The sequence below is a fragment of the Nipponia nippon genome, unplaced genomic scaffold (assembly GCF_047370975.1).
Source record: "Nipponia nippon isolate SJK-2023a ecotype South Korea unplaced genomic scaffold, ASM4737097v1 scaffold_5, whole genome shotgun sequence".
Classification (NCBI taxonomy): domain Eukaryota; kingdom Metazoa; phylum Chordata; class Aves; order Pelecaniformes; family Threskiornithidae; genus Nipponia; species Nipponia nippon.
In genome coordinates, this window is record NW_028262369.1 from 41,256,571 (window position 1) to 41,283,011 (window position 26,441).

At 47.5% G+C, this 26,441-nt stretch overlaps 1 long non-coding RNA gene across 1 annotated transcript in view; it reads right to left on the bottom strand.

The window, feature by feature from the left end:
• Positions 1-26,441, bottom strand: part of LOC148052150 (uncharacterized) — a 48,068-nt gene that overhangs the window by 19,469 nt on the left and 2,158 nt on the right. The window contains exons 2-3 of the long non-coding RNA XR_015698987.1: positions 25,435-25,549; positions 24,983-25,298 (exon numbers count right to left, since the gene is read on the bottom strand). This is a non-coding gene — a long non-coding RNA (uncharacterized LOC148052150). The remainder of the gene's footprint in view (positions 1-24,982; positions 25,299-25,434; positions 25,550-26,441) is intronic.

Consider the following 26,441-nt stretch of genomic DNA (forward strand, 5'->3'; position numbering starts at 1 on the left):
CTAAATCCTGCATATTTTCTGCAGAGCATGCCACAGCTATTGACACGCTGTTAGTTTTATATGTCCCAGGATGCATGAATTATTACTCTCATTCGACATTTTATATCCCTAGTTCCATAGCCTATAGCAACACTTACCGTCAGCTGTGGTAGACTATACCAGACCTCTGGCAATGCCTCATATTGATCAAGCACTGCTCAATGTTTGCCTGCTCAGTAATGCAAAGACATCCTAATTCTCCAAGACAGAAAACCTACAAGTTAATGCATTTGGGATTTCTAGTCCTTTTAAGAGACTCAAGACACAAACACAGATTACAGATACCTTCTTCCCTCATCAGGAGGCAAACTGATAGTTGTCTCATGAGCTTCAGGTACTACAAAAGAAACTGCGTTGCACAATAATACTAAAGAGAAAAGCTGGCCAGATGCTAACAAGCTGTGCTAATACGCAAACTGGTTATGAAAGGAACCTCAGGAATGAAAGAAATGCTCTACTGAGAGTCAATGGACTTGCAGTGACAAGTTTATTTAGTTCTTAAAAAAGGACCTAGCCAAAGTGATCCTAGTAGCAGAAAAACTATCTCAAAGGTGTTTGTGCTTATGGATTTGAAGGGAGGTAAACTAGCGCAGTGCTTACTTGGGTGAAATACCCTGAAGACATCAAGAGCGTGAGTTTATGTAAATAGTAAAATAGATATTGCAAATCACAGGGAACGGAGAATACCACGACTGTCCATGAAAAGATCCAGCACAGCAGTGCCTGGTTTCTGGGCTCAGCACACATGCACGCACGCGTACTCCAACACCCACTCGATCCAAAGGAAAAGTGACCTACCCTTGGCACGGGACAAGTCCTGTCAGGCACCACAGCTCATTGCAGCAGCACACCAGCCTCAGGCCCTGCTTCGAGGAGCTGTTTTATCACCTGCTCCCTTCCCCCAGTCCACACTCTTCCCCTCCCTTTGGTGCTGCCTCCTCTGATTTCTCTCTCCTCCTTCCAGGGAGTAGCCATGGCCCCAGCAGGCTTCAAAGCAGCCGCAGCTTTGCTCCCCAGCACAGCCCCTCAGGTGGAGCGGGTCAGCAGGCAATGCAGAAACAAGAAACACAGCAGGGCAAAACCACGCAGCAGGTAGAATGTTAGTGCAGAAACTTTGACCCCTTCTGACAAAAACAGCTTTATTTCACTTTTTTTTTTTTTAAACCTCCAGGTGATAGCTGCAAATAATGTCATTGTCGATGAGGCTCATTAGCAGCATTTTTATCTTTATTTGTTACACCTTTATTTTGCAGTTATTTTCCTAAAATGTATTCACTCCTTTACACCGGTGCAGCTGAGCTGGATTCGCCTGATGCAAAGACAAGGGGGCCAAACCCTCAGCTGGAGTGAAATTGCCACTGCAGAGGTCCTGAGGGGGGTGGTGGTGGTGGTTGGGATCCCTTGCTGCCCTGTGCGTGTGGGCACAGTCTGGGAGAGGAACACAGGGGTCACGCTGATGTCCATCACTGTGCACTGGGGACCCCTCCTGAAGGGGTGAGAGCCACCACTGTAAGTGAGGGTGGTGACAGCTGCACCACGTGTGCAGGGTTTGCTTGTATGTGCACACCGGTGTGGCCATGTCCACCTGCACAGTTCAGGTGTGACAGCTACGGGATGCTGCCCAGTGAGTCACAGTCCCAGTGAGTGGGAGAGTGCTGGGGGCAATGGCCGAGCCCTGCCAGGCGTGGGCTCCAGGTCTGCACACCCTCAGCGCAGTCGTCCCACAGCAGCAAGTGCCCTGTGCAGGGGTAGCCAGGAGCCAGCTCTGTCTCTGACCCACCAGTTCCAGGTGTTTTCCTCGAAGTCATGACATCAGCCAAGGGAAAGGACCCACTCAGCTTGGCCAGCCTGAACCACTGGAGAATTTGCACAAGGCTGGCCCAGCTTCTCCCCTTAGCCTCGCAGCTGCCCTTCCTCAGGGTGCCGCCCTGGGGGAGCATCCTGGTCTTCTGCCCTGGACCCCCAGCCAGGTTGTGCTTCACACTCAGGGCACCAGTGCTCACAGATTCTCAGGGTTGGTTTCTCAGGGGCTGAAATACTGCAGTAATATCCCGTCAGCATTTGTTTGGCCAGGGATCAGTTTTAATGTGCTTGTGTGGTGAGCATCCTGCCCGGCATCTGACAGCACCCTGTCCCAGCGGGTTGTGGCTCCCTGAGCAGGGCAAGGGCCTTCCCCTGCTCCAGGGAGCCGCTGAACCCAACTCTCAGGGCGATGCAGATCTTGGATCTGACCCCTGCAGTCCATGCCCATGCTGATTGTGGCTTTGCTCTTCCCTTTCGCTGCCAAGACAGCAGCTGCAGCACCCTCCTGGTGTGCTCTGCGGGTCTTCGGTAAGGGGCTCTTCCCCTAGCTATTGCTTTTTGTCCCACAGCTCTGAGTGCAAGAGTGAGCCTGAAGCATGGCAAAGGGTTTTTCTGCTTGCATTGCACCTTCCTCCTCACTCTCTCCCATTGTCTGATCCTCCTGCTTCCCTTGCCCACCCCACCAGTGTTACTCCCATCCGAGGGGCCCCCCAGCGTCTTTGTTTCCTGGCTGCATCTCTTGGGAAGCATCATCGGGTCATGAACCATTTCCTCCAAACACTGACTGCATCTGCTGCCTTAGCACAATGATAGAGTTGCTTATATGGTCCCAACTTGCTGCAACGGAAAGCTGCGCTCCTTCAATTTATCCAGTGAGTTTTTATTATCACTTGAAATACAGTGGCACAGCTCTGCACCCATAACGTCTTCAGAGTCACTTAACGGCACAGCTACAGAGCACGATTCCAGCTGAGCTCAGCTGAACACAGAAGGTGACTTCTGTCGCCGGAGCACTTTATCATCGGGGTAACACGGGCTGGTAAGGCAGGTAGCATTTGACTAGTGAAGCCTCTTTCTTTGACATCCTAAGGGGGGGGGGGGGGGGGCGGGGGGAGCATGACTGCACATGAGTTAAAACCCTTGCCAGCAAACAAAAATGTTTTGCTTTGCCAAAACATTATAATGGTGATTTTGTTCCCGCCTTTTGAAGGGATGGGATTTAATTGACAGAATCATTCAGCTCCTCAGCCAGCTTGAAGAGAGCTGGTTAATGACAAAGACCACTGGCATTCGCACAGTCCCACCAGCCTCCTTGAATGGATAATGCCTCTTTGGTTGACTTCTCCCAGGGAGGAACCAGTTTCCTGCTTAGCCCCTGGAAATTATGGAAGGTGCAAACTCCAGGCTAAAGGCAGCTTTTCTCTGCTTCATGAGACTCAGCCCACTGGCATCACATTCCTGTGGTCGCATCTGGCACAGCCACTATTCTGGAACAGGCAAACCAGCACCCAAATTCAGGCATCCGGTCACAACAAGGACAGGGAGGGAGTTTCTGCTGCAGCTCATCCTCACTAGGGTCAGCCAGAGCCGCACGCTGAGCAGGACAGTCGGAGAGGCTACTACAGGCACCGGCGAGACTCGGCATACTCAGAAATGGCACAGATTGCATGGCCAAAAGCAACCTTTGGATCTTCATAACACAGTGCAATATGTATAGAGTTTTAGAAATATATATATACACACACATCTACATACATGCTCAGCTACACATCATACGTATGGGTGTATGTATAGGCACGCATGATGGTAGTCCTGAATTTTCAGTAAAGAAAGAATGCATTGTGTGTGTCTGTGCAAAAAGATCACAACTCCTGCAGATATTTTATCAACAGAAATGGGTATTTTGCAGCCCTCCAAATCCTTACTTTAGAATCTTTCAGTGGTTTATGCAGTTTGGAAAGAGTCTAATTTTGACTTATTGACATCAGTGCAGTTACTGAGTGAGAAGGGCTAACTCCCACCATGGTTTCCTCTGAACCTTCATATGAAGAAACAAAATGTATTCCATTTCTGCAAACACTGGATGCAGTATTTTTAATAAAATAAAATGCCTTTAAATAAAACACTTAATATAATTTAATTTATTTGTAGTTCTGCTTCTAAAGATTAAAAACATCTACTGTCTTCCCATGATCAATAATCAATTTCTTTAAGGTGCTGTTTCTTTCATTATAAACATATAAAAGCAATCCAAGCTACTAAAACCCTGTATATAGACACATCATAAAAGCCAAACTACTTTATACCCAGCACGCAAAAAGAGACATGGACAGGTCTGAGATGTTACAGGCATAAGTCTTTTGGACAGACTAAAAAGATCTCTGGAAATTGGAGGCCATAATCAAGCCCCTTAGCAGATCATTCAGTAAACCACAGCCTGAAGCACCCTGCAGCGGGACCCAGTTCTGGAGTGGGAAGTTGGAAGGATGTGAAAGCCAGCATACCGGCTTTGCCCAGGGGCCATTCGCCTGGCGCTATAAAGGGGTAACAAAGTCGAGAAGGGTTTCATAGGTGCACCGCTAGCATGCCCATCTCCTGTTTGCAATGTGGTGTGCTTCAGCTGACAGAAGAAAATGGAGGAGACGCATTCCTCTTTCGCCCGCAGCCAGCTGGGCTTTGTTCCTCTCTGTTTCCACCTCTTTCTGGCCAACTCCTTCATCCCTCATCCAAGCTCTCTAAGCTTCCTATTGTTCCAGTCTTTAAATCAATTTGTGTTAAACTATTACTGTTGTAGATGCTCTTTCTGTCTTCCTGCTGCTCAGTAGGAAGCAGACTTAGCGGTGCCACCCTAACTAATGAAGGTTTATTTAAGAACAGCTCAAACCGATTAAAAAACAGTGGCTTGATCCCACAGACCTGTACTCAAGCCTACAACCCCCACCCCAGACTGATCACTGTAGTGTCTAACAAAGTGCTGTTGGCAGACCTACCAACGCTCTCAGACGCATCTTTACATATATTAGTTGCATTAAATTATTATCACTGCACCAAGCTGTCTTCTGGCCTCGTTACATGTTAAAATTGCGGGAGCTGCTTGGGACCCGGCCCTGCACTCCTGACATTTGTGAAACTCTCTCTGTCATCCACACAGTATCACCCCAAGTCAGCCACTGCAGTCAGGCTCACACAGCAGCTCATAAGCATAACCGTATTTTTAACATCCCAGAAACCGTTACTGCGTCATGTCCCTTTATGGCTTTCCCGGAATATTCTTTATATTCTCTGGTTTGTACAAAATGCTGCATCTAGGATGTTAACTCTCCCTGTGCAAACCTGATGTGTTATTCCTGCTCAGAGAGGAACGCATGGCCTCCCTCTTAAACATAACATATTGATTTTAAAATTGCTTTGATGATTTAGAAAGCGATGCACAAATTGGGATCAGTGCATTTATCAGAGCTCTGCACTTTGTGCGAAGGCAGCTGATGTTTCTGATTACCAGAGGACAGTGTACTGCTCTCTCCAAAACACAAGGTAAAAATTTACGGAACATGTGTGCTTAACTCTTGTCCAACCCAGGTCCAGAATGCATTCTCAATAGGCTGGAAATGCTGAGTCAAACTCCTTCAAATCTCATCTTAAACCTGGCTTTTTACGACAGCTTATTCTTATCAACAGCTCTGCTTTTACTGTCAGTAGTAGGGCAAAACTCCTCAGGTTGCTCTTTCACAAGGACACTATTAGTTTACTCTGTATTGAAGTTCATTAGGCTTTGGCTTTTTATAAGGTAGCAGCAAGTAATTGCATGGGAACATGAGTTTTCATTGTCCTCGTCTGTAATTGTAAGAGGGCACAATGAGAGCTGAGATAGTCTGTAAACACCTTAAAAAACCAGTTTTGGGGCTTTGATAAGAGTGCATTGATTTGAGTCACCTGGTTATCACTGAATCTTTGTATGAAAGCACTGAACATATATTTTGTTTTAAACACTTAGCTCCGCTAAATCACAATAACTGATTTTTTTCTTTTTCTTTTTGACAGTAACAAGACACATCAGATAGCTCTCCTTTTAGAAAAAAGGAGGACCTATAGCTCAGTACATGGCCAGATAGGACATTACTTCATCTTTTGTCATGGTTTTGTAAATGATAAACCTGCTGAGATTTAACCGGGAGCTGGTGCTTACTCATGTTCCTTATAAACCTCAGGTTGGCTGAACATGGATGAGCATCAGAGAGAGCCCGTGCCCAGCAGCAGCTCTCCCGTGGGGCGGCTGTTGGGCACTGCAGAGCTGTGCAAGCCCTCACACTCCAGCCAAGGTAAAAAGGGAGAAAAGCTGTTGCGGACAGCACTGGCGGGGCAGGAGGAGGTGGACGTTGTTTCAAAAAAAACCCCTCAAACCTCCAAATCACACTGAGCTCCTGCCTAAGGGGTATGCTGGAAGATTAAGACCGAGAATTAATTACTGAGCTTACTCATGTTTATCCAGTCTTCCCTTTTGTTTTCATTTTTCTACTCCTTTTTCCTCTCTCTTCCTCTTCATACCCCTGTCTCACGTTGATTCTTTCTTCTCTCCTTTTTCCTGTTTTTCCCTTCCTCTGCTATTTCCAGTCATTCCTTTCTGTGCTTTTCCTCTTCTACCTTTTCCCTTTGCTCAGGTGCCCTGTCCCTCTCCTCTGCTCCCTCCAGGAGAGCAGAAGTAGGCACTGCTGTGATTTAGCACCGATTCCTCACCTAGCCTAGGATAAACAATAAAAAAAGAAAGGATATTACAAGTATTTTGTTTGAAAAATGTCACAGGTCCTTTAGGACCCTGATTCAATCCCTCCAAAAAAAATAAATCAATGGCAATTTTTAATATGCATCAGATTGCAACTCAAAGGTACCACTCCTTGAGTATAATAATGAGTCAGCCAGTTCTAGAAGTTGCGAGATATAGGAAACGCATTTTGCCAGTAATTTGTGGATAATTCTGCAAAATTAATCACAACCATTATTTAGTAAGCTCTATCACATGGACTTTGCCTTTATTCAGTCTCCTTCTCTTTACATACCTATTCAAACACTGAAAATAAAGACGTCTATTTACTTAAGCACATCTTTCTGAACATTTTTTAAATGCAGTAAACTCTCGATTTTCTGCCTTAAGTCACACCAAGGACAAGGCAATAAGAGCTAACAAGAGCTCTCACAAAAGCATTAGATCTACTTTAACCATCCATGCTACTATCGCACTTTTAATACCAGGAAGTATTTTACACCTCAGATTTAATACACACAGAATAGTTGCAAGGACAATGATGTTTGGATAACAACATTTAGAAGCATGAAATTGCAAGTGTACTGATAGGTTTTTATGTGCTTCCTTATAGCACAGAAGCTGCTGCTCTTTGTGCCCCACATCCTTTGTGTCGGAAGCAGCACAATGCTAATAAATCTCAAATATATTTTGAGATTCATAGCAAGGGCTGTAACACCTGGGTGGAATTTATAAACGTGCTTTAGAATTGTTTCTGTGCCAGGCTAGAGCACAGAAGCACAAGGAAAGGTCTCTTTGCCCTGTTAGCGGGCATCAGAAACAGAAGTAGCTTCGTTCCTCTGCCTGGGACGTGATCCCCGATATCCACAGTCCTGGCTGGACTTGAAGGGAACCGGGTTCCCTGCTCTCGCCGGAGTGGGCCTGGGCAGTACCGCATGCTGCTCACAGCCAGCAGAGATGGGGCAGCCCTGCAACGCTTTCTTCTAGCTCACTTGGCGAGCCAAAGATCTTTTTAGGACGCTTACTGTAAGTATTTATGAGTATTTATGTAAGATAGCAGCATGGCTTTAAAATCTGGCAGTGCTTAGACTTCACAGGACTCAAATCTGCTACACAATTAAGATTTGGGGTTAGTTTTCTTTTTAGGCATTTACATAACCTCAGAAAGTGCTTTGCTCAGAGCTGTCAGTCAGAAAGGTTCCAGCATCATTACTAAAACATTAGGGAGTTTCACACCCAATGTACAGCAATCTGTTTGGATCTAAAAACTAGACCATGCTGTAGTAAACAGGTTTTTTTCCTGATCTCATTTCATGTAATTGGGCAGGAATGCTGAGGTGCTGGAGGCTTGAATCCTGCCTGGAAGCACAGTGCTGGGCAGGGAGCGTGCTGCATGGGTTACACCAGGGTATCAGGACTCCTCAGCTCATCAGACCAATTCCCTCTACCTTTCTCCACCCACTTGGCAATCTGGCACCCCCACCTTTTCACTGAAGGAGTGAGTTAACCCAGAGAAGGGACTGAACTGCAGGGATTTATTTCATGCAACAAACAGCTTTTGTCTTGTGAATATTGGGCTTAAATCATTGTATGGATATATCCTCTGGAAATAATACTCGGATTTCCAGAGCTTTAGAGTAGCTATTTGGAAATCCATCAGTAGAAGTGTTGAGAGTTACTAGAGAGAGGTCCTTAGTTGTGGTTTCTTTAACCAGGACCTTCCTCTTTTATGATTTCCAGTGACTTCCCACTCTCATATGCTAAAGGTAATATTAAATTTCTGGGAAAAATGCACTGAATTTTAAAATTATGAATACAAACATTTACCATTGAAAATAATTCATTGGCTTCCTCAGTTTCCTTCCATTAAAACCCTCTAACACCACACTGTGCTTTATACATATGCAAGAGAAAAATCCGAGGTCAAAAGCACAGGGGCCCGGCTGACGCTATTGAGCTGCATCCTTTCAGCGGGGCAGGGAGGAGCCAGGCTGCCCCTGGGGAGCTCTGCACAACCTCCCGGCAAGCCCAGCTGCTGCACTGCCTCACAGGCAGCATCCCTGCCCACCCAGCCAGGGCCCTGATGGAAATCTCCCACCCCAGCAAGGAGCAGGAGGGCTGGAGCCGTCCCTGAGCACCGCCCCATGCCGGCTGTGCCTACGCTTAGAGGGCCACGCTAAGGCAAAGTGGCACTGGCCCTTGGCACCACACCTTGAGGTGGGGGGCAGCAGGATAAGAGAAACCCAGGTGGCCATGGCTTCAGCATGGCGTTAGCCTTTGAGCATGTGGTTATATGTTATTTTTCTGGGGGATGAGGTTGTATCTGTTCACTGCAATAAGCCACCACCCTGACCACTGAAGCTCCCAGATGTCCCAGCCCCAGGAGACCCCACCTGGCCCTGGGGTTATCATAAAAAAAAGCCACATTGGCCCTCTAAACTCCTTCAGTTCACCACATACATCTTGTGTTCAGCAGAATACACAGAACTGTTGTCCTGCCAAGACCTTTTCCTTCCGTGGGAGAGCCATTTTTCCCTCTCTTTTCCCTTCAGCATATACAAATAAAAGGAAATAATGGAAAAGAAGGTGATTGTGAAGTTACAAATTGAACAGCAGCAAATTTAACTAGGAAAACATTCTCACCCAGTACCACTCAGACTTTTCCGCTCTGTTGTACAGGTACAGGTTGTACCTGTTGTACAGGTACGACTCTGTGGGGAGTTGATAAAACATTTCATGCTGCCAGCTTAATTCAGCAGCTAACTCCATGCAATGTTGGACTACTGCAGTATGCGTGTACATGTGCACCTGCACACACGGGCACGCACACTTGCTGTAAAACAGAGCTGTTATTCTTAAAACAAACATGTTCAAATTGCATAATATTAATGGAGTGTCTTTTCACTTGAAAAAAGTCACATATTTTATATCCTTTATCAATCACGATGTCTAAATTTGGAGCACCCAGATAGCATACTCACTGATTTCTCAGTCAGCTCCCGCATTTTCACTTTGACAGTATTTTTCAACCCTGACACTGAACGGATGAGCAAGTTATGATCTGACATGTTAAAACAAGAGCAATTGCTCACGAGCCCTGCGCAGCAGAGCTGCCGCCCCCGGGGGACAGCCCGCAGCCCTGGTGCAGGCAAGGCTCCCACAGAGGGGAGTGGGATTGCGTGTCACTAACGCTGCTGCGCTGGGCTTGCTGTCTGGGGACAGGCTGCTGCATGGACAGCGTTTGGGTTTTTCATTGTAAAAGAAGAGGAGAAATAGCTTTATTACCGATCTTCTGAAAGGCTGTCCTTAGTAGTAACAGTAAGTCAAATAAGTCAGCACATGATTTGGTTTTCTATATAAGGGTATGTTGAGCTATCAAAGGATGTAAGCTCCAAGGAGAGCCAGGCTATCACTATTCCCATATCTCAGGTTAGATAGGAGTATTCATAGCCTAATACTTGTGCTACACATGTATGCTTTAAAGTCCTTTTTGAAGCACTGGAATCCAGGCTCTAATCGGGCTGGCCCAACCCTCAGAGCTGTTATAGCCAACACTCACGTAACACCACAAACTCCAGCAAGGCTGCCCTGCATTAGACTGCTTTAAGAAACTTTGGTTCCCATTTCTCACACTGTCCTGGCTTTCCCCCACTCGCAGCGTTAGCACAGGGAGCAGACATAGAGCACAAAGCAAAGGTGCAAGAGCCAGGACCAAGGACCTGCCCTGAAAGAGGGTGGTACTGAATTTGTCACCAGGTATAGGAAGCTGAAGAAATTTTTCTTTTACCCTGCAGGAGCTCTGAATCAAAATATGTAGAAAAAGTGCAATTTAGTAAAAATTAGATCAGCTCTTTCATCATTATTTTTATCCCCTGAATCCTTGCAATAGCTTTAGTGGTTTGGAAGGAGCTTCTCTGAGAGATAGAAGTGGTTTTGCCCTGGGGAGCCACCACCCAGCAAGGGCAGACCCCCCCCTGCCACCCCCGGGCAGTGGCTCCTTGCCACCCTGCGTCCCAGCTTCCCCTGCCTCCGCGTCCAGAGGACCCGCTGCAAAGCGATTCACCAATTTACATGTCATTGATGTCTGCCTGAGTCCAGACATCTAAGAAGCACCAGGAATAGCAAACATTGCAGTGTTTAAATTTGTTAACAAATAAAACAATGCACGGCAGCAGTATTCAAACTGAAACGTAAAACTCCTGGTTGGAGCGGGCTGGCAGTGTGGTGGCTCTGTGCACATCGCAGCCTCCACCATGCCGCTCTCCTCTTCAACCAAGTCCAGGATTTAAATGCCCCCTCCCTCAAGTAGGACCCAACGGAGAGGGGACTCGGCAGCTGCCCGTGCGTCTTCTGCCGGGTGCTGCCTACAGGGGCCAGCTCAGACCTGCCCGTGGCAGGAGGGATGCTGCAGCCTGGCCGCCCCCCTGCCACCAGGGCAAGCCACGGCTACCCCTGCCTTCACTGACTGCATTATTTCCAGCAATTAAAGCACTGCTCTGAGGGCATGTCAGTGTCTATGAACTACAGAATAACCCTACAAACCAAATTATATGGCCGAGACCCTCTTTCCCCACCAGGAGAGAAACAATTTTGACCCCTGCCTGTTCTCTAGCAGTCTTTCCCTACAGGTGAGTGACCTGCAAGTGTTCCACCACAATTAACTGCAGCCCTTGGCTTTTGGTAGCAATTTGTTTTCAATTACCTCCTTTGGACATATCTGAACGATTACCGCCATATTTTTTTCCACCTCTTTTCTGATGCCAAGTGTGTATCAAAGTGTTCACAGTGCATCAACTGTTGACCCTGCAAAACTCCAAAAACAGCATCAGTTGCCCCCAGTGAAGACTGGGGCAGCCCAAAGCCCGGATTGCTTTGCCTGGCATGGATCTGTTGGCGCTGACGGGGATTTCTCCTCGATGAGGAGTTGAGGTCTGAGTGCCGCAGGGCCATCCTGGTGCCAGCTCTGCTGAGTCCGGAGGAAGCTCACACCTACTAACAACATCGTTCCTCTCCTGCCCGGGGCTGCAGCGGAGCAGCAGCAGCTCCTGTCCCACCTGAGCCCTGCGAGATGCCTGCTGCTCCCAAAGCTGAGTGTGCCCGCAGGGGCTCGGGGACATGCTGCCCTCCCTCCCCAGAGCCTCTCCTCCACATTAAGACTGACATAGAGCAGGAACTAGGCTTAAGCTGAACCTAATCGCAGCTCTTCCAGGGTAGGGAAACGAAGAAAAGAAGCTGCAACACACTGTGGATCCTAATTGCATTTACTCTGCAGGCTCAGAAGCGTCAGTCAAACAATACGCCATCGCCTTTACTGCTCTGCAGTTGCCATTTACTATTTTACTGGGAAATTGCCCAGAAAAGGGATACTACCTAGAAGGGAGCATTATGCCAGCACTGAAAACCAGTAATATTTCTGAACAACCCCATGGCCCCACTGTCTGTTCTGCAGAAAGACAAAAAGAGCCAGAGCAAGCCAATTTGTGTTTGTGGTCGCAATTGCAGCAGCAGTGGGTATGAAGGCAGCCCAGGACCCAGCAGGCACATCCAAACTGGTGCACACTCCAGAGCTGTGACAATTTACACCAGAGAAAAGTATGATTCAGTGAGTGGAGGGAAAAAAAAACCCTAAACTGAGCTCTTTTATGAGTCCGAGTTTCATAACACAACTTGATCAGAGTTCATGAGGACAGGGGCAGGCAACATGAAGAGGCAGCGCGTGCCCACTCCCCAGCTCTATCAATCCATAGAGCCAGTAATTTCCAGGAGATGCGTATGCCACAGGCTAGACCGGTTTGCTGAAGTGGCAAAGCCCCTTTCCCTGGGAACAGCCCCACTAAAACCAGCTCTTTTCTCTGGCAATGCCTCTTGCCCTCCAGAGAACTCACCTCCTGCTATAGGCAGCTCCTTAATACTTAATTACCTCTCTGCTAGAGACTCAGAATAAGTCAGTTATTTAACATGCAGAATCATTCTGAATCACCCCATTTTACCAGTACTTTATTTTTCCTCCCAATCAAAACAGCATAACAAAAGGCGCACAGCCCATTTCTGCCTACTGTAATTTTCCTCCTTGTCCCCACAAGAGATTTACCTGGACCACAGCCCATCAACTTCTAAGCAAAGCCCAGTCTGTCTGTCCTTCCCTCTCTTCAGGTAGCAAAGCTAGTCCTAGAGGGCAGTTTCAGACCTACTTATAGATTCAGCCTCTGTGGGCAGGGGGAGCAGGGGCTGTGCCCAGCACAGGTGAGGAGGGAACCGTCCATTGCCAAAAGAGGCAGCTCCCCTCCCCTGGAAATCAGCTTAGCCAGGAAAACCTGTGTCCTTTGCACCAGCACCTGTCTCTCTGTTTCCGGAAGGTTCAGCAACCATTTTATTTCTGACATTTTTTTGTTTTCATCACCTCATCTCTGGCACTGAAAGTGCTGGTGGAGCAATGCTTGGTTCAAGCTCTTGTGTCGGGCACCCTGTCCCTGGCGCTGGGGCAGCACTAACGAGGCCACGCAGTGCCTGGCGAGCAAAGGACGGGGACACCACCAGCAGTGCTATGGCTGCTGCCTGGCACAGGGTCAGCTGTTCTGCCCAGGGCCAGAGCCTGAGCGGCTGCAAGTCTGGGGGAGCTGCGCTCACTGCATCACAGGGATTTACACCATGAGCATTTGGTCCCTACCCTATTCTTTGCATACTTTGTTGGGTCTAGGTATAGTTCCTGCAGACATACAAGTTGGATGAATATTAATTTTTTTTCATTTTAAACAAAACAAATGCCATGTTTTATCGCCCCGTTCTCCCTCTCTCTCTCAGAAGGGATTTCTTAAATTCATGTGGGTTCCGTATTTTCATAAACCACATTGGTTGAAGTAAGCTGTGTTTGAATCATCATTTAGAGAAGTGAAGATTTAATTTCATGGTGGAATTAAGGTTGACATTTCCTTTTTATTTACACTACACCAAGGGTTAATAACGTTACTATAACCTTAATCTTTGATAGCTCAACAATAGAATACTCTGGGATTACTGCAAAAGCTGGATTTTAACTCTTTTAATCCCATTATTGTTGATAACCTTATCAACACTGTGCCCCACTGTAGAGGTGGAGCAGGGGAATCTCAGACTTTACAATTCCTTTCCGTGGAGCAACACTCATAGTTTGAGCAGAAGAGCCAGAGCCAGTTGCTTGGTTGATGCCTGCAGTGAGGTTCACAGTTTGCAGCAGGGCTGCAATGCTGCATTTAAACTCCTTGTCAGAGATCTTTGCCAAGAAAAACATTGGTCCAGTGGCATATGTTGGCGGAGCAATGCAAGGTTGCTCTAATTCCCTTACTTTGTTTTTCCCTCCTCCCATGCGACAACTACTCCAAGAATCAGACTGCCAGTCTGGCAAGTTGAGATCCAGAAACTTACTGCTAATTACCATGTTTACAATTCCCAACCTGTCTGTTGGTGCCAACAATCAAACTGCATCCTCTTGAGTGCACCAAAAGACACTTGCTGGCAGTAGCTTCCTAAGGTTCCAGGCTGGCTACATTAATTACTGTTAACTTAATTCTTGTGTATTGAGAAGCAGCTTTAATTAGCAATTCCATGGATTAAAATGATCCTTTTATAAGTTTCAAGGAATAGAAGCTTGACTTATAGACTGCTTACCAACCTATATGTCTTTTATTTGGAAACACAAGTGATATAGTAAATTTATATGTGGTCTGACAAATAAAATAGGCAGAGGTTTAATAAAAAATCACACCAGGAAATGAAAGGTTATGCCTTCCCTTTGAAATAAAATAAGCAGCTCTAAAAAGGCAGGTTGGATATTTTTTATCACTTCTCAGTAAACATTTGACTGGACAGAATACACCATGTTCTTACAGTATATCGCTGAATCAAAGTATTTAATGAATTAAAAAATTAAGGCATGTATTTTATTAACTCAGTGAAAGAGAGCCCAAACTCAAACAACTGCAGGGCAGAGCCTGAGCAGAGAGGATCCCATTTGTGCCCTGCAGGTCCTAGCCTGAGACTCCTGAAGGCCATCTGTCTGCTCAGGCAAAACCAACTCAGTTGGGATCCCCTTTAACAAAGCACATGGTTCAGCCCCGCCGGAATCAGCAGAGCGTGCTGTGACCGAAGAGTGGCACGTCTCAGCAGCCAGGCTGGACTGGGAGGACTTGGGGACCTGCATGGGCACCCCAGGACCCCGCAGGCGCAGAGGGCTGTGCGTTGCTCGGGCACGTGCTACCCACCAAAGCCCTGTGCCCCTGGGGCCGTTCCTGCAGAGCCCACCCACCACCCACAATTACCCCCCCCCCCCGCAGCGATTCGTTTCTAACCTGAATTTTCCATGGCAATGGCATTCACGGTCTCCGTGATGCCAGCCTTAAGTTGGTCAAGATTTCACGAGAACTGCACTACACCACCTCTCTGAAGATGTTTTTTTCTGTTCTTCAGCTGGGATGGAAGTAAAAGACAGAGAGCAGACACCTGAGCTCTGCGCTCAACGTGGCTCGGTGCTCGTGGGGCAGACAAGCTGCTGGTGGCAGCACGAGGCTGCCCTCGCTCAGAGTGCAGATGTGGGGACGGCCACAGCCTGCCAGACATCCCTGCATGTGCTGAGGCTGCACTCAGTCTCCTCTTTTAGGGGCAGTTTGGTTTGTCACAGGGGATGGCCACTGCCTGCCAGACATCCCTGCCTGTGCTGAGGCTGCACTCAGTCTCCTCTTTTAGGGGCAGTTTGGTTTGTCACAATGGTCTGAAAATTGACATTTTTAAGAGGAACCGTGAAGTCAGACTGTAGAGCAGGGCCATGCCCATGTCTGCTTATGATTACACTGGTCCTACCTGGCTCCCAAAATTCAGCCTACTCTTAAATATGCAAGGATAGATTTAGGGGGCTGATTTTAGGCCCCTTTTTCTTAAAATTTGTTCTAACTGTGCAGTAACAGGCTACAGTGAGGCTGTCTTTTCTGCCCTGTAGCAGATTCTCCACCACGTCTCAGTGTCCCAAGACACCAGCCCATTCCCTTGCTCTCCTGGTAGCATTTCTCAGGCTGCCAGCTGCTGCCAGGCTCCCGCTCTCACACCACGATCCTACTCTGTGGGGTTGCAGTGGGCTACTAAGGAAAAGATAACCCAGGGCAAAACTCAAGCGTACAAAAATTAGTGTGGGATAGGGGAAGTGGAGCCAAAGCAGGGAGTAAGCTAAAGAGACACACTAAAACCAACAGGCGTTTTGACTTACAAGGGGAAGAAGGGAAACAAAATGAATCAGTGCTCCCAGAGGAGGCAGTCTGGATCTACTCTGGTCCTAAAGCAGGAGAGTGGAAACAAGCATTTAAGAGCAGTTCATTTATACAAGGCGTAATGAATATGCTGAGCAAACTACCAGCAGAGGCAATAAACCTGCGTCTCGGAGAATGGTCTAAAAGGAGTTAGATTGGCACTTGAGAGGAAAGAGATATTCAAGGCTGCAAAGGCAAGTGGCAGTACACGGGGACGCATGGACACAGCTCATGTGGCCCACGCTACTGATGTGTTTTCCCTTCCCAACCCAGGCTGCTCAGCTTGATTACTTACATTTTGTATAACTTATAGACATAGTCTAAAGAGAGTCAGCCAATTTCCACTCAATTTATAATTTAGCAAGCAGAGGAGCTTGATTCTTCTAATTTACATAAAACATACATAAAACTGAAAACAAAATAGCTTTAGAGCATATGGGCAAAGTACACAAGAGCCACAGAGGAAAGAAGGAGTAAAAAAGGACACGGAGCAAAAGCACTGTCTGGATTGTGCTTTGCTAAGGGGTTTTGAGTGCCTTATTTATGCTAAACATCTCACAGACAAGCAAATTTTCACTGTCACGGGCATGTGTCGGCACTGCACCTCCGCCTCATCACTGGACCATCAGCCACACAGACCTACCTAACCAACACCGTCATGCTGGATGGGGCTTTTTTACTGCATCTTTTTTGCTAGGTAAAGGAGAAATATTGTTGAAAACCTTCTGCAATGACATGGCAAGAAGGCATTGGTGTTTATCAAGCTAGTACTGTCTTCCTCCCATTCCCTCTTGGACATCTCCTTTTCTCATGAAGAAAGGCAGGGAGCTCTCACCCTGTGGGTAAGCCCAGGTCAGCGCGCCGCTTCCCAGGGAGCAGCAACGGGGCTGCGCCTTTGCCCCCCTGCTCTTGCGACCATTTCTCCTGCATTCCTCCCCCGTGCCCGCCGGGTCCTGGCAGAGCCATCGAAGGCATTCTCTGAGAGGAGACACCACCTGCCAAGTGCCAAAGCTGATCTTCCTCCCCGCGGCGTGGTAGGCTCCGAATCGTGCCTCTCTTCCCCGTTTGCCTGAGGAGTCATCCTGGGTACTAACAATAGACTCCATGGAGGCTGGTGGAGCTCAGGCTGCCTCACCAACTTCTGTCTGAATTCAGTCATTTCCAGTGAGCAATATATAAATAGATGCTGCCTCGTTATTGATGTATATTGTGCAAAGAGTTTAGCCGGGGATGAAGCTTGCCTGCTTTCCTTTTATGGATGAAAAGCGTTGATCCCAGAGCCTTTATGTGAGATCTCTGCACGTGTCAATCAAACCACACCAGGATGAAGGGTTTGTGCTCTTAGGTCCTTGTTAAACAGCAGCCACATGGCCATGGGAAATATCCACGGGAGTGAAAGGCAACTCTGCATGTGTGTGCATATGCGTATAGGCACATTTACACACACGCACACCAAAACCAAATGAAAACAGAATACTAATGGTCTCAGCCTAATTTTTCTATTCCTTTTCAAATCCCAAGACCAGGCTGTAGTCTAGGCTCTTCTGACACGAATCTCATTTGACGTTATTATAAACCACTGATCTACACTAATGGAAGAGTTAGCTTCTGATTTAAAAAGCAAACCTTAGTGGCTGGCCCAAGGCCCAAGCCTCTCAGCCCTTCAGTCTGCGTGCTGTAGCGCATTGATACTTGCCAGCTAAATTTGATCATGAACTCTAGCGAAGGCAAGCTATCGATATTTCAGAAAGCCATTCCTCACACTTCTGAGCAGCAAACGGCCCATCACTAAGAAGGCCAAACCCTTGTCAGCGTGAGCTGACTTCTATGAAATGAAATACTGACCTTACTGCTAGCTCCAGAGTTAATCTCAGAAGCGAGATTTTATTAGAGAAAGCAGAGCTATTATTCTGAGCCTCTCTATGGGGCACATATTTAAGTTTTGCATCCAAGAAGTGTGCAATACTTTAAATAGAGTGGCATTTGGTAAAAATTAAAAGATTAAAACTCCAGCTAAGTATTTTGTGGGGAGATTTATTTATTTGGTTTGCTTTCCTTGGCTTTCGCATCACGCTCATTCAGCCTCCTTTCCCTTGTTGGAGCTTTTCCTCCTTATGTACCAGGGAGGCTGGAGCAGAGCGAGTAGCACTGACTCACTGCATCTCCAGCAAATGAAAATTAAACATGTCTGTTTTCATCTCTCACCGAGGGTCTGGACTGGTCCTGCATTCTTCACTGGTAAGAATTTACATACACAGAAATGGCGAGCACCTAAACAAGGAGAGCAAAAGGGAGCGGGTTTGTTTCTTGCTTCCTAGAGCAGGACTTGCAGATCCTGTTTTCACCAAGGGGCTCTATGAATGGCTAAAGGCAAATGAGTTTTTGTCATCATGTGTATGACAGCCACATGATGTCATAACACAACAAAGGACAATACGACATGCGCAGTCAAAAAGTAAAGGATTGTACTGAAACCTTCAAAGTAATTATGTTATTGTCCTCTGCATAACTCAGATCCCTGGCAAACATGCAGGGAAAAAGGTCTCTTTCTTAAAAATGGAAAAATCACCACCTCTTAAACTGAGGTCTGAGAAAGTTTCTACGGCTCTTCTCTGTAGTTCAAGACATTCAGAAAAAAAAAATAGGAAATTAAATGATCCTGACATTTCTAAAAATAAAACATGTTGAGACAGAAAAGCCCTTCAGTCCCCTCAAACCTTTTGCATGTATCATAAAGAGGAAAGGGGACAGCCAGGCAGCGGAGGAAAGAAAGTAGGGGAACGAGAAACAATTTTTTCCTGTAGTGGTCATTTTTAGCAACCAGAGCATCAATACTGTAATAACTGTTGCTCCAGTAAAACAGCAGGCATTGAACTGTATAATTTTGGATTTCAGAAGAATGTTTTTGGCAATTTGACGAAGAGGTAATACTGTTCTACATTTTCTTGGAGTAACCAGGTAAGTTATCTCCTGAAGAATGATTGTTAAAGGATGAGTTTCCAGATGGTGTGAAGCATTAATGCATCAAGCCTCCCTGGTCTTATTATTTCCCACCTAACTGAAAAAATTAAAATAAATCCTTTATAATGCAGTAATTACAGTGATGCCTTTTTATTTGAATTTTCTATCAACTTCTTGTTAGGCGAATGTGAATACTTGCAAAGCTATTACTATCAGATAATCTGAAAGAAGTCATATGAAATCTACATTATCTATGTAAATGCCTCTGTAAGATGCAGCGAGATGGTTCTTTTTTTGGTAACAGGCTGCACAATCAAATGCTGTACACTTCCAGTTCAGAATGTCCCTCTTTCTCCAATTAGAGAAGACCAATCCCATGGTGATCACTGTCTCATTGATTTTCAGTGATTTAAAAGATAGGCTTGACCTGCGAACATTAATAAACTTTGTGATATTGTCCTGACTTAGTAAGAGAACTGCTAATATTCCAAACAAGGTTATGAATCAGCAGTTCTTAATATTAAAGTCAGCTATATTTTTCCAACATTTCATGCCTAATGTAATAATGTGAAAGGGGTGTACATTACATACAACTCAAATGAACTGGTACAGAACAATACTGTGGTGACAATTGACCTTGAAACAGATAAAAGATTGAGTTTGACTTAATCTGAAACACTCTGAGGGAGTAGCTTGGAAAGTTTAAGGAGTCTCTGATGGGTCTACCTCTTTCTTTCTAGTGGTATAAAGTATTGGGGAATTATCAGAGCCATTTCAGCTCTGTGGAGGTGTATCACAGAAGTCAGAAGCAAGAAGGCCTCCCCAGGTGGCTCTCAGCCCTCATAGGATGACTGCCACCTGTGGTGTCTTGGCCAAGCTAATTTTATATCTCCCAGGCAAGGGCTTTCCTGCCTGGAGATTGCTCCGTTACTTTATATCATCCCCGCTGGCTAGAGAGGTATTGGGTTCACTGAAAGGAAACGTTTCTTGATAGCCACGCTGCATTTTCTCCCTACATAGCTCCTAGGTCTATTTGCACACACCAGGCTTCATCGCTTTCCTGCAGGCAGGAGAAATTCTGGCCCCACTGAAATCAATGGAAAATTCCCACTGCTTTCTGTAGGAGAATGATTTCAAAAGCAGGATACTCATTTCATTTATCTATATGGGCATTATTATGTAATTTTAGCTAAGTATGTATATTCATATATATAAATATATATTAAAAAAAAACTCCTTTCAGCTATATATTCAGGGCTCTTATTTTTCCCATCAATCAACCCCTCTAGTTTCTGGAACATTTCACCTAATTTTCTGTTGGCTGCTTTTAACTAGATACTGTTTTTCCAGAAAGCAAACTACCAAATGCGTGTGATGTTCCAGCCCTGGTTTCCACACTTCTGGAGCATTCTCCCAGCGCCACGCTGCGATACCTCCTCGCCTGCCGTCCCTGGCGCCTCTCCTCCTGTCTGCCCTCCGGTTCTGCAAAGCCGTGGCACATCTACCCTCTACCATCACCTCCAGGCCTCTTCTCTTTACCTTCCTTAGGATCCTCTCTGTCCTTCGATGTCAGGCTCTTTCCATCACCTCTATGAATTCTGGCTTGGGTTTTCACTTTTAGGCTTCTTATTTTTGGCCTGTCATTTAAATTTCTTTTGAGTCATTGTTATTATTGAGCCAACATTTATAAATAGCTCTATGCATTGCAGGTATGTGATAATCAAGCCCTTTGATTTTTGAGCAATTTGGTTACTAAATGATAGCAATAAAAAGCATGCAAGCATCGTAGGCGTTAGCCCAGGAAATGGTTCCACCATTAAAGCTTTCAGGAGGCAGATGCCAAATCTGGTAAAAATTTATGATTATTAATAATGATGAGTGTTACGATTTACCTTTACAACACTAAATGGTGAGGTGTCATAACAGCTAAGGGTAATACCTGGGGGGCTGCTTTTCAGAAAAATAGTAAGCTTTTAAAAGGAAGAGAAGAAAAAGCCTTTTGTGTATGTAAAGACACTATTTATTAAAAAAAAAAAATAAAAATCCAGTTGTACACGTTACTTCTAGTGTGATGTAAAAACCCAGAGAAAAAGGCTAGTTAGCTTATTCTTACAGCTGCAAAATATGTGTACAGCTGCGTGGCTCTATAGGTATTACTGTTTTCAGTTTCCTTAAGAAAACCCTATGAACACTAGAAGCCACCTAAACTGACACGAAAGGCAAGAACCTGTTACGGGAAGAAATCTTACACTCCCCTCAAAATCAAACATAGCCTTAAAAGTGGAAAGCAAGCAGAACTGATCCCAGGGAAAGGCATCTGCATAACTGTACGTATCTAGGTGCAACAGTGTGTGCATTTATTTTTGGCAAATTTGCAGGCAGCAAGAGCAATCACACCACCGGTCATAAATACGCACTGCAACAGCACGGCCCCTGCTGAGGTGAGTGGGAGTTGTGCCTCTGTCAGGTCTGGGAGAGTGGGGCTTTTCACGTTATGCTGTAGCCTCCCTTCAGCGAGGTGTGTGTATATATATGTGTGCGTGTAAATATATATATTTTTTCATTCCATTCAGAGAGATGGATATATAAAAGGGCTGTAGGCTTAAATATTTGTGGAAAGAGCACCTGAAATCAAACGGCAGTCCTCATCACTTAATTTAGGGTATTGCTAAGCAGAGCAATGCTTCCTGTTATAGGCAGACGCAGGCAGCGCTGTTCCCCTGCCTGCACAGGGCAACAGGGACCAAAGCTACTCTTCCTTCTCCCACTCCCGCCGTGGGGCACGATGTGCCCGTGGTCCTCGGGGGCACAGCCCTTTCGGCCGTCCCCTGCTCTGAGGAGGCCCGAGCAGTCGCCGTCTCCCCGGCACGGAGCAGGGCGGTGAGCAGCCAGCGTCACGGGTGGCTGCGCGGGGGGGCCCTGCAGCACCCTGCTCTGCGCCAGGGTGGCTGCCACCCCAGCGTCCGCTCCTCCATCAATCTGCTACACTGCTACGGGGGCCCTGGCGCAACAAAGACTTACCTATGGGAGCAGCCTTCGAGGCTACTCCAGCGGATAAAATTACCCAGAGATATAAATCTTCATAGGATTATGGCCTTTAAAAAAAGGCTAAGTTCAAGTAATTATTTTTGGGCTAATTCTTTATTTAATTTTCTACCAGGATGCAGATTACAAAAACAATTTTAGAACAGAAATTTAGTATTCTAAATTAATTAAATATGCACTTGCCAAAACAGCTGTTAACACACGGTTGGTGCTGCCACAAACCTCATTCTAAAATGTTGTCTTAGAAAATACTCATACTGGTACAATTAAAACCCTTTATTTATAAAGTACTTTCTTATTATGTTGCACTATAGCCTCTTAGTATAATTTTTGCTGTTAATAAAATATCATTAAACTATTAGAGGCAGGGGGGTTTAGACTCATTTTTTAGCACACAAGATTCGCAATTTCTAAAGCAAAAAAATAGGAAGTGTAGTGTTGTAAAAATCCCTTTCACTAGGGGTCTAATCTTTCCCACAGTGAAATCAATTGGGGCTTTGCTATTGCATTGAATGGTAGGATTTGGCCCAAAATATTTTGGATTTAACACGAGCAACCTCGGTCCCCTGAGCAGTCCCATGGAAGCTCCATGCATTCCCAGGATCAGGCCCGCAGTATAAGGAGTCTCCTCTTAGAGATCTGTTGTTCAGAAACGACTGCTTCTGTCCTTCAATATACATACGTGACAGACCCCAGGAACTGCTAATGAATGAGGAGAGCCACTCGGAGATCGTGCTATTGGGAAACACCATTCTAAGAGCCCTTATGCTATTGAGCCTTTACACAATATTTTGTAATTATTTTGGTGAGCATATCCAGTATTTCTCCAATCGGACCTTCCAGTTTCACTCTTTTAACCCACATATCATAGCAATTCCCAAAAGATTTTAGAGAAAAGAAATCTACAATCATCAAAATGTTAATTTTGACAATGACAAAGAGTACATGCATTAAAAATGCATCAGCCCTGTCATTAAGGCATTATTCAGCAAAACCAGCTCATCATGCTAAACAGAAAGCAACTAGAAGAAACCCAGTATAAAGAAACATTTTGCTAAGCTTATGTTTATGGGTACCAGTCCCATCCATACTGCACCATATACTCAACCAAGCAAAGAGCAAACAAAACCACATCCTTTATGTGATGAAATGGGAACTCCTGATAATACTCTAAGTCATGACTCAAGGGAAAATGTCAACTAAAACCTCAGATCAGAGGAAGGTTTGTAATACAAACCTGGGTGTTTAAAATAGTGTTTCCATCGCTGTTCCTGCAGCACTTGTGAATGTGGCTGTGTTACGGTGCTGAACTGACTATGATTTAGCAGCTGATCGTGTCTTTTTAAAGCATAATTTAACATTATTTCTGAGGATGTTGAACATACTAAACTACAAGAAAAAAATCTGCTTTCAAGTGGTATTAGAGAAACACGAGGATCAGAGTGCTAGCATCAAAGATGTGTCTAAAGAATAACAGATCCACACGCCTGTGTAACAACGAGCGCTCCACTCGCTACTGAAGGCAACAGAGTAAGATTCCTTTGGCAGTTGTTGGAAATAATTAAGCAGAACATAGATGGCCTGTCAATTGCTAAGCAAGAGACAGAGAGAAAGACATTCTCCATCAGCCCACCTCGCACTCACAACTTAACGATCACCCCACATCTGGCTCGTCCGTGTTAAAAATCGTTCTTAGCCTCATCATAGCTGAGCTTGGGGAAGGGCCCATTCGAAAAGGCTATCTCATCACAGTACTCTTGGTCTTGCTTTAAAATGGCTTCTGATCTAATTCACTTAAGGCTGAAATCTGGTCTCACAATTGCGACTACGTGGCAACAAGACCTGGGATCATCTGGGCGTGTGGAGAGGTCTCGAATGGGGAAACATGGGGGTGATCACACCCTGCTCCTTGTCTCTGCCAGTATTGGGGGCAGAAGAGCAGGGGAAAAAAGACTGGAAGTATGAATGCTATGCCTGGATTTTCCTAAGCACAGCATCTGAAAGGCTGACCAGGCTTTTAACCAAACGCACCTCTCTTCTGTGTTAAAGAGATGGGGCATGGCTTGGCCAGTAATGGGAATCAACACTCCCTCATTTGTGTCTCCCACCTGCCCAGCTGCAAGTAGCATTTAGGGGAGTCCTGAGCTCTTTGCAGGGGGGGCTGGGGTGGGTGGCGTGTGCAAAGAAGCCACCGCCTGAGCACCGGAGGGGGGAAACAAGCCCTCGGCCCTGAACGTGTACCTCAACCTGGGGCCTCAGAGGCTGACGAGCTCTGCATTTGGCTGGGTGCTTCCCGACCTGCTGAGCTGGGGCTGGTGTGAAGGTGGGTTCTTAGTCCTGCCCTCACCAGGCTGGTACTGCGGGGTGAGGATAAGGGGGGCATCACCCCCTCGAAGCAACCGGCCACAACCTGCTCCCCAGCAGTGGCCCCGACGGGTGGCCGGACCCCTCGGCAGCCAGGGACCAGGCAGGGGCTTCCCCCGGGGTGGGCGCAGCCACGACCGTGCGTGGGTCCCCTTGCCTCGCTAGCACGGGTGCCCGGCACCCCCCGCCCGCGGGCAGCCCCCAGCCCCGCACCGCCCGGCTGCTGGGGGCGCGGGGGCCGCGGCGGCGGAGGGGGCGGCATTCCGGGCTCTGCCGGCGGCTGCGGGCGGAGCCGGCGCCGCCCCGGCCCCGCGGGGAGCCCGCGTCCCGGGGGTGGGGAGCCTCCGGCAGGCGGGACCGGCCGCCCCGGTCCCCCCGTCCCCGCCCCGCGCTCCCCGCCGGAGAGGGGCGAGGGGCGGCGGGCGGCGGGCGCGGCGCGGGCGGGGGCTGCCGGCCGTCTGCCGGGGCACCGGGGCTTGCCGGGGCTTGCCGGGAGGGGCGAGCGCCTTCCCCCCGGCCCCGGCGCAGCCCGCCGAGCGCTGCCCGCGGAGGCGCAGCCCGCAGCGGCCCCGGCCACCCCCCGCCCGCAGCCCCCGGCGGCCTCTCCCCGGCCCTGTGCTTGCTCCCACGCACACGCACACGCACACACACACGCGGGGACAGGGGTCCCCCCGCCCGGGCAGAGACACAGACAGAGTGAAACATTGCAAAGCGTAGGAAAAGATGGAAAAGGTGCTACCTTGGCAACTAGAGGAGGTAGGAGCCAGCTGGTGGGCTGGGGGCGGTCGCGCTGCCTGCCTGCCTGCCCGCCGCCGGTACTCTCCTCGACTACGCGTATTCTTAAGCAATAACAACGTAATCCGTATTATCCACCCAAGAATACCCGTCACCGAAGAGAGTCAGAAAGCTGCTGCTGTTGCTGCTGCTGCTGGTGGTGGAAGTGCTGCACCGGGACAATAAATCCATAACTATAATTCCCCTCTAGAAGAAGGAGAATCCACAAGGGTTGCCGAGTGATCTTGTCCCATATCCAATGGACGCTGAACCTTCCCATCCTGCGGAGGCAAAGGAGAGGAGCAGGCGTTTAACACGGACGCGTACAGTCCCTCTGCTCTCCTGCTGCCTGACTGGAGCGGGCAAGGTCTTACAGGCGAGGTGAAAGGAAATAAATCAAAGTAAGGTTGAGTTTACCTGGTGATTGCCTGGTTTCTTCCTCTGTGCTTCTCTGGCATCCTATTCCCTAGCTGTATGCTCCATCAATTCTCTCTGGGAGCTTGCAAGAGATGTCACACGCAGCAACAGATTCCTGTAAAAGAGATGCACGGTTAAGCACACAAATATTACAAATCTGTTTGCATAGGTGGGCTTGGGAGAGCTCCGATAAAGCAGCAGCCACGCCTGAGAGACTTTTCATCTGGGCTTTGGAAATGCATTTTACAAGTCCTGACTCACACCGGCTCGATGTGCTACCGAGAGGAGGGAGGGCGGAAAGGAAAGCGATGAAGGGAAAGAAAAATCAAAGCAAGAAATAGCCAAGGCTCCGAGCTCAGCAGAGGCGCTCCTCTGCCGGGCCTCCCCGGTGCCGTGAAAATCGACGGCGAAAAAGGCTTCCAAGTGCGGATTCAGCGCACTTCGCCCGCCGAAGGGCAGAGCCCGGTGGCTGCCAGGCGCCGAGCCGGGCGGGCGGCTCCGCGGCGGCGGCGGCGGGCGGGGGCAGCGGCGGCAGCGGCAGCCGCGCACCTCCGCACCGGCACCTGCCCCCTCCCTGCAAGGGTGTGCAAAAGGCGAACCGGGGCGGGGGGCGGGGGGGAGAGAAAAATAATAATAAAAGAAGTTATTTCCAAATGGCGCCTGCGGCTCTGGCTGTCACCCGGAGCAGTTCCCTTATCAGCAGCGCTCGTACTTGGGGGAGGCGGGAGGGGGAAGCTTTGTCTGATGATCTGCCGCGGTGATAATAAACGTTTATTGTTCGCCAACTAAATAGAAAGGATCTCTGCAACGTCATGGCACAGCACACTTCGCCTGGCGATTAGGAACTTCTCCGGGTTATTTCACCCCGGTTCCTGATGCGAAGGACAGCTTCTGTGTGAGTGACGGGGAGGGGGGAATGGCACAAGCCGCGCACGGCCAGAACCCGCACATAGCAGGGGTACTCCGCACTTCTTCAGCCATGAGTAATTATGCAGCACGCACAGCTC